General features: G+C 47.3%; 1 long non-coding RNA gene across 1 annotated transcript in view; it reads right to left on the bottom strand.

Annotated features, from left to right (window-relative positions):
• Positions 1–812: 812 nt before the first annotated feature.
• The window catches only part of LOC130156778 (uncharacterized), a 73,112-nt gene continuing 63,580 nt past the window's right edge, over positions 813–10,344 (bottom strand). Inside the window, exons 14-15 of the long non-coding RNA XR_008824607.1 lie at positions 8,356–8,491; positions 813–7,593 (exon numbers count right to left, since the gene is read on the bottom strand). This is a non-coding gene — a long non-coding RNA (uncharacterized LOC130156778). The remainder of the gene's footprint in view (positions 7,594–8,355; positions 8,492–10,344) is intronic.

Below are 10,344 nucleotides of genomic sequence, written 5' to 3'. Positions count from 1 at the left end.
ACGTGCAAGCGTTTAGCACGTTGTTGGGGTCTACAGGAAAGCCTACAATAGACATTTTGCCTTGGGATGTTTGTTCTACTCTGTTGCAAAAAACCAATAAAAATATGTGCTGCTTCCAGGTTTTTTTCTCTGCTTAACCAGCCCCTTTACTATTACCCAGCTTCTCCCAAAACGCACCCTTCCTGGCACCAGGCCTGTATGGCTCCCAGGGGCCAGGCTCAGGCCCCAGGCAGGTTGGTTTCGCTGCCCTCGGTACTGGTCATGGCGGGATGGGTTTGAGGGTGCCCACCCACCGCAGGCCGGGGTGCAGCTGCTCCCTGGGCTGCGGGGGTGGCCCCTGCACACACCGGCTGCCCGGGGGTGCCAGCCACACCATGGCCACTGGCAGCCCCACGGCACAGCCCGTGCGCTGGGCAAAAGGGTTTTCAGGAGCGCTGGCCCGTCTGCCTCCCCAGCAGAAACCAGCCGGAGGGCGCTCGGAAAGCCCGTCCTTTTTATTCTCCAGAATTAAGACTTTGATTAGCTGCTGGCGCAAGACCAAAACTCCATCTGAAACGCCTCAGACAACCCATCTGCGCTCGGTTCGGGAGCCTGAGGGGCGCACGCTGCGGGCCCCCCCTCAGCGCGCCGGGCGAGCCCAGGGGGCGGGCGCGGGACAAGGCGCGGGGCGGGCGCGCTCCCGGGCCCGCGTTCGCAGGAGGCGCGCGCTCACTCCCCTCCGCGCCCACGCCCTCACACGGACGCCTCACACGGGGCCTCAGGCCGCCCCAGACCCGCCCGCCCGCCGTCCCGTCCCGTCCCGTCCCGTCGGTCACCGGCCGCCCGGGGTCGCAGGCTGGGTCCTGGCAGCTCCTGCGCCGGGGCTGGCGCCTGGGCTCCGCTCCTCGGGCGGCCGCTGGGGCAGGGCCTGCGCCCGGTGCCGCCCCGAACCCCCGCGGTCCTTCGTGAGTCCCCGCACCTCGTGATAAATTCCCTAATTATTCAGCCCTTACTACCAACACCGAAATTCATCACTCAAAGCAAATTAGCCGAGATTCATTAGAATAAGACATCTAGTAGGCACATGTACTTTATTAGCCTCTTACACCAATAGTTTTAATTAGGTACATATTTCACAGCTCTAGAGCTACTCGAGTGAAGGGCTGCTTTTATCTCTTTTATTTACAGTAACAAGCTATCAAACAAATACCACTATAATTAAACTCAGATGCAAAAAAAAAAAGAAAAAAAATCCGAATCTTTATTAATGGCGACCTGCTCACACCTCAGGTACGGTACAGGGGAGATGGCAGCGCTGCGCGCAACGCCGCAGCCGGGCAGGGGCAGGCGCAGCCGCTCACCCCGCAGGCCCCGGCCCCGGCGCTTCCCCTGTGTCACCTTCAGGCAGGGGAGGAGAGCGCTGCCGCGGGCGGGGGCCGCCGTGATGAGAAAAGTGATTAAAATCCAGAACATTTCTAAATTATTAATGAGGAATTTAAATGATGTTATAAAAGAGGGAAATACAGGCGAAAATGTTACACATTCATGGAATTTTTACTCATGCATAATAATAAGTTGAAAACACTCTAGTTATAATGCTTCCTAAATTAAAGGGGGGGGGCACGCCATGCGTTTCTCGGGCCCGCCCGCCCGCCCGCCACTCGGCGATCAAGGGCGCCACCTGCCGGGCGCTGCGGCGCACCGCGCCCACCGACGCCGCCTGGCTCAGGGCGAGCGGGGCCGCTGCCCGCCCGGCCGCGCCAGCCCTGCCGGGACCGGGGGCGCCGCCCGAGCCCGAGCGGCCGTGCGTCGCCGTCGCTTGGGAACAGCGGAGGCAGCTGCCGCACTCCCACTACAGGGCGGTGCTGCCCCGGCTGCCCCGCGCGGCGTTACTTGCTTCCTCAAGCACGGCGCAGCGACAGGTTTCTAACTTTACAGGCGCTAACAAAGCCTGCTTGCTTGGCGCGAGCGGCTTGTCTGCATGCATTTAACCGCCGTATCAGCCTGCTGGGGCTAGTACTGCTCTATGCTGTATACTCTTTTAAAAAAAACTACAGTATTTCAGGGAATATGCACGAGAAGAGCCCCTCCTTGCCCCCGCAGGCGCCGTGCCCAGCCCGCTGCCCGCACAGCAGAGCTGCCGCCGCCGGTGCTGGTGCTCCCCGAAGCCCACCGAGCCGCCTGGTGCTGCATCCTTATGAGTAACAGGGGCGGCTGCTACCAGGAGCACCAAAGGTTTCCCCAGGTCAAAGCCGCAAGTGGCATGCACCTCACTTAACTACATTTTTGCCTAAATGTCTCTGCAGACTTTTCTGTAAAGACTTCCCAGGCCATCTCTCCAGACTCTCCATACCCAAGTCCTGTTTGGGTGATCCACAGCATCACACAACACTTAAGGGCCTCATCTTTAAAGACCTATTTAAGGGTTTACACAATCAGGCAGTCAGTTGTATCATCTACTGCAAATTCCACTCATCGTTTTCTTCTCCTATGGCAGGGGAAGAAACCTGCAAGCCCACAACAGTAGTGGTCACTGGAGCCACAAAGTCTCTCGGACCTGCGTGTCCCTCTGGCTGAATTCCTTGGGGACATCCTGTACTTCCAGGTGCCTTTCAGTCCAATAAATCTGGTTTTGGTAGTTTTGCAAAGCAGAGAGCCACCGGCTGATTATACTGACAGCAAATGAGGCAAGAACAATCCCAGGCCATTCTGGACTGCAAGGTCTATACAAATGCTGCAAGTCCTCCTGAATGCTAACTGGCAGCTAGCACCAATTACTGAGTAACGGGCTCTCCACGTGCCCTTTTACTTAATAAGTAGACACGGTCTGCACTCACTTTTGGAGCTCAGTTGCCTCTGGTTGTAACCCCAGCTGAATGCTTTGCAGCGGGCTAGCCTCACAGCGACTAAAGTTCAGATCGTTATAACGAAGTCTCAACCAAAAGAAACTGCCACACTCTTCCCAATTGGAGCAGAGGAAATAAAGGCTTTTGGACACAGTTCCTACTTAGGAGCCTGCCAGAGCCTAATAACTGCAACACGCTGTGATTCTAAACCAAATGGGTCATGGAGAGATACCCAGGCTAATTCCGAGGGAAGTAACTTTGCCTGGACGGAACTCTTCATTAGAGCTCAGTGTTATTTCTTGCACTGCTTCTGCTCCCTTTCGCCATGCCACTGCACAGAGACCATTTGCTATCATGAGCCGTGGATGGCAGCCATGATCCCTCTGGACAATGCAGTGACATTCAGATCAGAAACAAAAATTTGTGCTTTTTGTCCTCCTTTGCTTCCTGTGAAATCTTCACTGATCATATTCTCACTATTCCTTTGCCTGAACAGCACTACCTAAAACTTTCGCTGAAGTTTGGGAACTACGGGTTCCTCCACATTTTCTGTCATAGGGGAACTCATTGCCGGTCTTTAGGCAGATGGAGATGCAAACAGGGTTTCACTGAATGCTCTTGAGTTCCACATTTTCTCCCTGGGTCTTCAAAGGAATATACTGAACAGAAGATAACAGAGAAGATCCCTGTGAAATCATGGTGCAAAAAGTGGTTACTGCCAAATAATCCCAAAGCATCTGAGATAGTTTCCACAAAGAAAGCAGCAGGGACTCCTAAAACCCACTTCCCATACATCCTTATTAGGAATGTGACACCATTACTTTCACAGCTAACACTATGAAAGGCTGCTGAAATGTTCAAAGGAACTTTGGTAGGTTTATTTTTCTCTTTGGACAACAAAAGTTATCACTAAAGGCCTTATAAAATGTAAGAAACTTTCACAACCTTGAGCCTCTACGGGTAGCAATTGCATGCAAAATGTGGTGCCCAGTTTATATAGTTAGCTGTTTTACATTTCTGGCACTGGGAGAAGGGCATTTGCAGCCAGGTAGTTAGCATCAGGTTGCTGTTTAATGCAGCCATTCACATGATTGCAATGCTGTGACTGAGACTTTCATATGCATGCAAGCCAGTGGATTCAAAGTCATGGTTTCTGCAGCAGCCATGGTTTGCACCCCATGTATGATGCACTATCTGACAATACCATAGACAAGTAGCCATCTCTGTGTGTGCCAGAAGTGAGAAACCAGCCACTGCACTGAAGGCCAACTGAAGTTTTAGGTGCCCCAAAAGGCACATTAAATTCAAGTTTCATGGATTTATTACCATACACTAAACTGATGGGCCATCTTTACGTGGAGTTAGTTTCTTCCTGATTTTCTATATACATGTGCAATACAGTGAAGTAATGATGGCTGTTCCATACTCCTTCCCCATCACGTATTTTGGTTCTATGACTTGACATCCTGTTAAATGTAGTTACCAGGATGGAATTTCCTTCGGTGTTAGTTCTAAAGTGTGTGTCGGAGGTGGAAAGAGAACCCACTGACAGCGCTAGTTCATTGTGTGAACCAGGCAGTAAATACAGATGTGGAACTCCATATTCATGCCTCAGCATGGGTATCTCTTCAGTGTCGCACCTGCAGCTATTTATATGATCACACACTGAAATAAATGCAGCGTGTGGGGGTGTGTAGAGCTGCACCTGTACATATAATGAGATATTCAAAGAAATACACTAAGTTTTGTTGCAAAACTACTTCACAGCGCTCTTGTACATTTTGTCCTGCATGTTCAGTAACCTTACGCCTGCTGCTGAATCTTCCTCTGGACTGGGTTGGAGTGCCCAATGTACCCATATCCCTCCCTCATCCCAGAAGAAAAAACCCTCCTACTTTGTCACTTCCTCACTGCTTACATTCTAAAGACCAAATCCTGTGAACCATCTGCCTGCTCTGCTGAGCTTGAAGTTGCTGGAACTGAAACTGGGCATAGAAGGCAATTTGCACACCCTTTGGGTGCGCTTATTTGCCTGCTTCATAAAGATCATATGGGCTTTCCCTATAAGGCAGCTGGCACAGAAATAATATACATCCCGGGATTGGTTTTGAGAGCCCTCTTTCAGCGAGTGAACGGACACAAACCTAAAACCTCGTAGACTATGTGCAGTGTAGAGCCTAGTACTTAGTATATTAAAAATACTATCACATCAGTCAAAATGCACAAGGAACACAGGCATTGTTCTCCCCATTTGTCAGAGGAGGAAACTGAGCCAAGGTATCCAAGTAAACTCCCCAAGTAAGCATTAAACATTAGGCTAAATTTCAGAACATGCCTACCGACCTGGAATTTCAAGTTGTGAAGTAATTTAAAGCTCCTTAAGAGTGAACAATTGCCTGCCAGGATGGGTAGGCATCTCATCATCGATGGTAACGTCGAGTACAAGAGAAAACAGAGAAAATGAAACCATTCTTGCTATGCAGAAGTGCTGTAACCACTTGACTAAGAAATATTTGGACTTTGTGTTGTAATTCAGCCCCACCATAAAAACATGAAGTCTGTGTATCTGTACACATTTTAAGGAAACAGGAATAATAAGAAATGTAAATGACTCTTTCACACTTTACAAACAGACTTGGCATTTCCTAATGGCAACTGTAGAAGAAGAAGGTACTGCCTAGTCTTTAGGCTAGGGAACTGTGAGCAGAGAAACAAATTCCATTCTGATTTTCTCTTAACTGACTAAATCAATCATTCCATGCCTTAGTTAACACATTTATACCACAGATGTTATAATATCTCAAAATATTTCCTTCTACCAAAAAAGAGGTCCCCGCTTTGCCTAGCTACGGATTCTGTTTCCCCTTCCCTTCTGACAGATGCTTTGGTGAAAGAGAGATTTGTTTTATGACATTTGCTGCATTTGTTGTGCTGACATCACAGAGTCAACGAGAGCAAGTATTTATACTTCTATTATGCCTTCATTGAACTGAACAAGGTGTTCAACAGGACATTTTAATTATAATCCCACTTCTAACAGCGTGAGTAAAGGTGTTTAAAAAACACAATCAAGCATGAAATAGAACAGTAAACATGCCATTTCAATTACAAAATTATGTATAAGCACATCCTTGCACAGCATAGCATTTGAAGACTGCAAGAAAAGCTAAAATCCTGTCTGAAACCCTGAGAGGTTTTGTGCATGAAGTTGAAGGAGCCAAATGCTCTCTCCTCACACTCTTTTGTGCACTCACGCTGAATTTTTGACTCCAGAGGAAAACTCATGAAGTCCCAAACTGACAATTTTTGCACAGATTTCCATGGAGAAAAAGTAGCCATGAGCTTTGTTTTTTGCATTGCAGTGTCGTGTCAGATGTCTGCTCTGCTTGGGGATCTCTTTTTTACTTCCCAGTCCAACGGTGCTGAAATTGGAAAGCAAATGCACTGCTAGATCCTTGCATTGTTATCCACCACCATCTACCTGTACCAGTACAAAGTCTCTCTACCAGGAATGCAATGGAACAAATACTCTGTGTGACCCACCAGAAACTCCTGGACAACTGTGGACCCTCTGGGGCACAGCAGGATACTGGGCTGCCCTGCATAGTGCTGTATATCCCCCAGGCTGCCAGGAGGGAGGATTTCATCCCTCGCTCAACACCACTATACTGTGGACTTGATGAAGTCCCTAGTTCAGGGAAGTGATGCAATACATTGTTTTACAGCAGACGCTCAGGGGGCTGTACTGAACTCCAAAGCTGCACCCTCAGAACAGCAGGGGAGCTGCCTTCCCATTGCAGAGACACTCCAGGAGCTTCTGAGAAAGTAAATGATGCCCCATTTTGGCAAAGTGCACCCTCTCTCCGGTGAATCAACATATGTTGCTTAGAATAATACAAGAAGGTTGTCACAGAAGCCTAACAGTTGACAGGCTGCTGTAACTCACGGCGCTGTGACACTGGAAGCATAAAGGAACATTGGTGTGCTGGGGACAGGACAGTGTGGCCTGTTCTCTCCAAGTGTGCAGGGAAAGGGCAGCTGAGATGGGAAGCTGATGGTCACGGGCAGACTCATCAGCTTTCTGCAGCCAGATGGGAATATGGACACTGCTAGGTGGGACTTTCCCCAGTCCTTCAGGTAAACTCCTCCCTCCAAAGCAGCAGGACAATGCCCAGTCTGCTTCTCCAGCACTCTGGATACACAGATGAAGCAAGCGGTGAGGCCACAGTCACTTTGCTGCCCTAAATAATTGCCTGCTTGGCCAATTTGGAGAGCCAGCTCTGATGGCACGTATCAGAAAGACCTGGGCACAGCGTTGTCCCACTAAGCAAAGATGAAACCTTTCCTTTCCTGCATGTGACACCACTGGGCACTCTGGGAGCAGCTGGCAATGTGGTGAATATTCTTACCAAAGCATGGCCAAACTCCCCTGGTCTGTCCTCTGCAGTCCTTGGGGAGACAGTTTCTTCACACAGTCCCAGAAAGGAGAAAATTGGAACAAATTACATTTCTGCCATGCAGATTAGACTTGAACCAATGCTGGATGCATTAAGTTCCCAAAGACATCTGGAGATCATAATGTAAAATCTGGTGCTATCTCGTGACCTGGACTATTATCTTTCCCACAAACCGTACTGTTCTGTTTAATAGACTATGCAATTGTTGTGGTATTGAGTGGTCTTCCAGAAAATTTGACCTGGAAATGACTCTGTTGTTGTAATTTGAAATTAATAACTTTCTCAAGAATTTTATCGTCACTTAGATGAACCTGTAAATACAGCAGATAATTAGGTGAAGTATATAAGAATCAGTATTTAATAATCTGCCAAACATACATGTAAAAGCATTTAATTGACAAGAAACTATACTGGCATCTGTAGGTATTTAATAGCACAGACAGAACTAAAAGTTTGACTGCTAACCCTTTTTTGAAATACAATTTGCTACTCTTTCACTAGCCTTTTAGAGCTGAAGGAAAAACCCGGCATATTTTTTCCGTTTCTGGAAGAACCTGTCTTTCTCAAAATGCCAGAGCACCTCATTAGTGGAAGCCTTGGTTAGTTTGTAGAAAGCTGGCAGAGATGTTTTGTTGTGCTTGTTTCCACTTCGTTTTCCCCTGCTATTATGAGTAAGTAGAAGTAAAAGCATAGTTTTCATTGCCTTTAATGGGAGCAGAACCTGCTTTTACTTCATAGCTATTTTCCATTCTTCTCGTGGCACAACATAAAAATGCACGTGAGGTGAGACATGGCAGTGAGGTGACTTGGTGGTGAGGGTTCCAAAAGCCAACACTAAATGCAGATAACATACTTTTGACTCGTTATGCACATTTACAGGCCCTGACAGAAATTTAAGAGAAGCACTATATGGAGAAGTCATTAACTGAGATTTAAATTTGGGAAATACAGAAAATATGGGGAAACCTAAAATTTAAGGCCCACATTTAACATTTCTCTACTTAAAGCAGATCAGCAAATGGGGCAAGGCTGTGCAGTTCATTTATACTAGAAGAGATGAACATGAGACCTACCTGATTCCTGCATCTTCTCCTTGAACTATCACTTTTGTCAGAGGAAAGCCGTGCTGCTTTTGCTGTCTTTCAGAACTGCTGGAGCCAGTTCAGGTCCTCCCCAGCTTCTGGACAGATCAGGTTCCAACCTCTACAACTGAACAGATCCACAGGAAGTTCTCCATGGGTTTCTCACCACCAGATATAACTCAGGGCATAACTGGAAATTTGGATCATAACTAGTTAGTCCAGAATAGATATGGGAGGTAATAATGCATGGGAAAGAAACATCTAATCCAGGGAAAAGAACATCATTTTCAGGGTCAGTTTTAGAAAGCCATATGTTTTTATCTGTACATTCAACACAGAAGTAAGCATGGAGCTTGGCATTTGAAAGGTCAGATTTTAAATTGAAGCCATTGTTCAAACATCTTCCTTCGCAACGAGAAGCAGAAACAGCCTAGGTGAAGACAACATTAGCCCGACTCTCAGCTCCCTGCCTGGCTCCCCTGTGCACCTCGAGCAGTCTCAGGGCTGGTCTGCTTGTGCCTGCTCCAGCAGGTGTGTGTGTGATCCCTTCCCAGGCATGGGCATGCCCGGGGGATGAAGCCTGTGCAGGAGGGCTTCCCGGCCACAGCTGCTGGGCATTGCTGAGCCTCGGAGCTCGCACCGTGGCCTCTGCAGCCACCAGTCATGCATGGGCACCTGGAACACCAGCCAAGCTTACAGATGGAGAGGGAGCAGAGAGCAGCGGCAGCAGCTCATCAGCAGGCCCAGCAGTTGTCAAGACCTTGAAGTAACGAAGGCAAAGGAGAGTGCAAAGGAGGTAGCTTTGCAGAGTTCAGCCACAACGGGAGCTGTAATCACAGAGAAAACAGAGTGTCTGTCTGAAACACTATTTCTGCTTTATTGTGTAAAAACAGGAACTATGACTTCACGTCTCACACTTCAAGAGACATACTTGCAGGCTTGTTTTCTTCCATATCAGAGGTCTAAGAAATCCAAAATGTGTCTCTCTATTTCAGTTCTAGCTCGAGGTTAATCTCTAGAAACAAGCAATGTAACATTTCCATCTATCTTTTCTGCTCTTCTGGCAGTTTTAATTATACTAATATGCTATGACAATTTAAACAAGACACATCACAGCTTCTGGCCTGCTCTGTAATGGTTCAGCTGCTACATGTGCTCCAGCATATTTTGCTCAGACAGGCTGCTGCTGGAGGCAGGAGGGAGGCAGAATAGTGCCCTTCTGTCTTGAGAGGTTTCATTGCACTGATCATTGTATGTTTGACAGATTCTTTGTCAATGTCAAGCGTCTTTTGTGGTTAAGCCCAGTAAGGCTAAAACAAAAGGTCTCCTAGATATTAGATATATAGTGACATTACTGAATTCACTTGGAGGCAGTAATTTTTTGTCAGCCTATGGAAAGAAAAATGGAGCTAATGGGAAAACAAAAGGAAGATACTGGCGTGCCTTTTTAGCTATTTTTGTTTATGTCAGACATTGTGATTGACATCTGGCCCAGAACACCCCTTCAACCATTGAGGCTGGTGTCATGAAACAGAACAAAGAGAAATTGCCAGCCAAGAAAACACCGCTGGCTCAGAAAGGACTGCTTTTTGTTTATTTTCTTTTAAGTGTTTCATTTTCAGTAATCAGTATTACTACACAAAAGTAGTTTGCTCACATGCACTCTCCACTTACTAATTGGACTTCCAAGTTTCCTTCATGTTTGCTTTCTTCCTGCCTGCTTGAATGGCAATGGAGTGCTGGTTTGGTTGGATGACAGTCTGTCATAACAGTGATGTTTGAGGTTAGTGAAAACTGACATGAAAAATACAATACACTGGCCTTTAACTGAAATCGCAGATCTGGTTTTTGTGGAGTTGGCAGGCAGCATTTTTAAACGCCTTTCACGGTGAAGGCAGTTACAACATGTTTTTCTCTGTATCAGGCAGTTCCATCATGAAGTACATTATCTAAGTCTGTTGTCATATCAGGATATTGCCT

The sequence above is a fragment of the Falco biarmicus genome, chromosome 11 (genome assembly GCF_023638135.1).
Source record: "Falco biarmicus isolate bFalBia1 chromosome 11, bFalBia1.pri, whole genome shotgun sequence".
Classification (NCBI taxonomy): domain Eukaryota; kingdom Metazoa; phylum Chordata; class Aves; order Falconiformes; family Falconidae; genus Falco; species Falco biarmicus.
The sequence above is the reverse complement of the archived record's forward strand: the minus strand, read 5'-3'. Positions and strand labels throughout refer to the sequence as shown.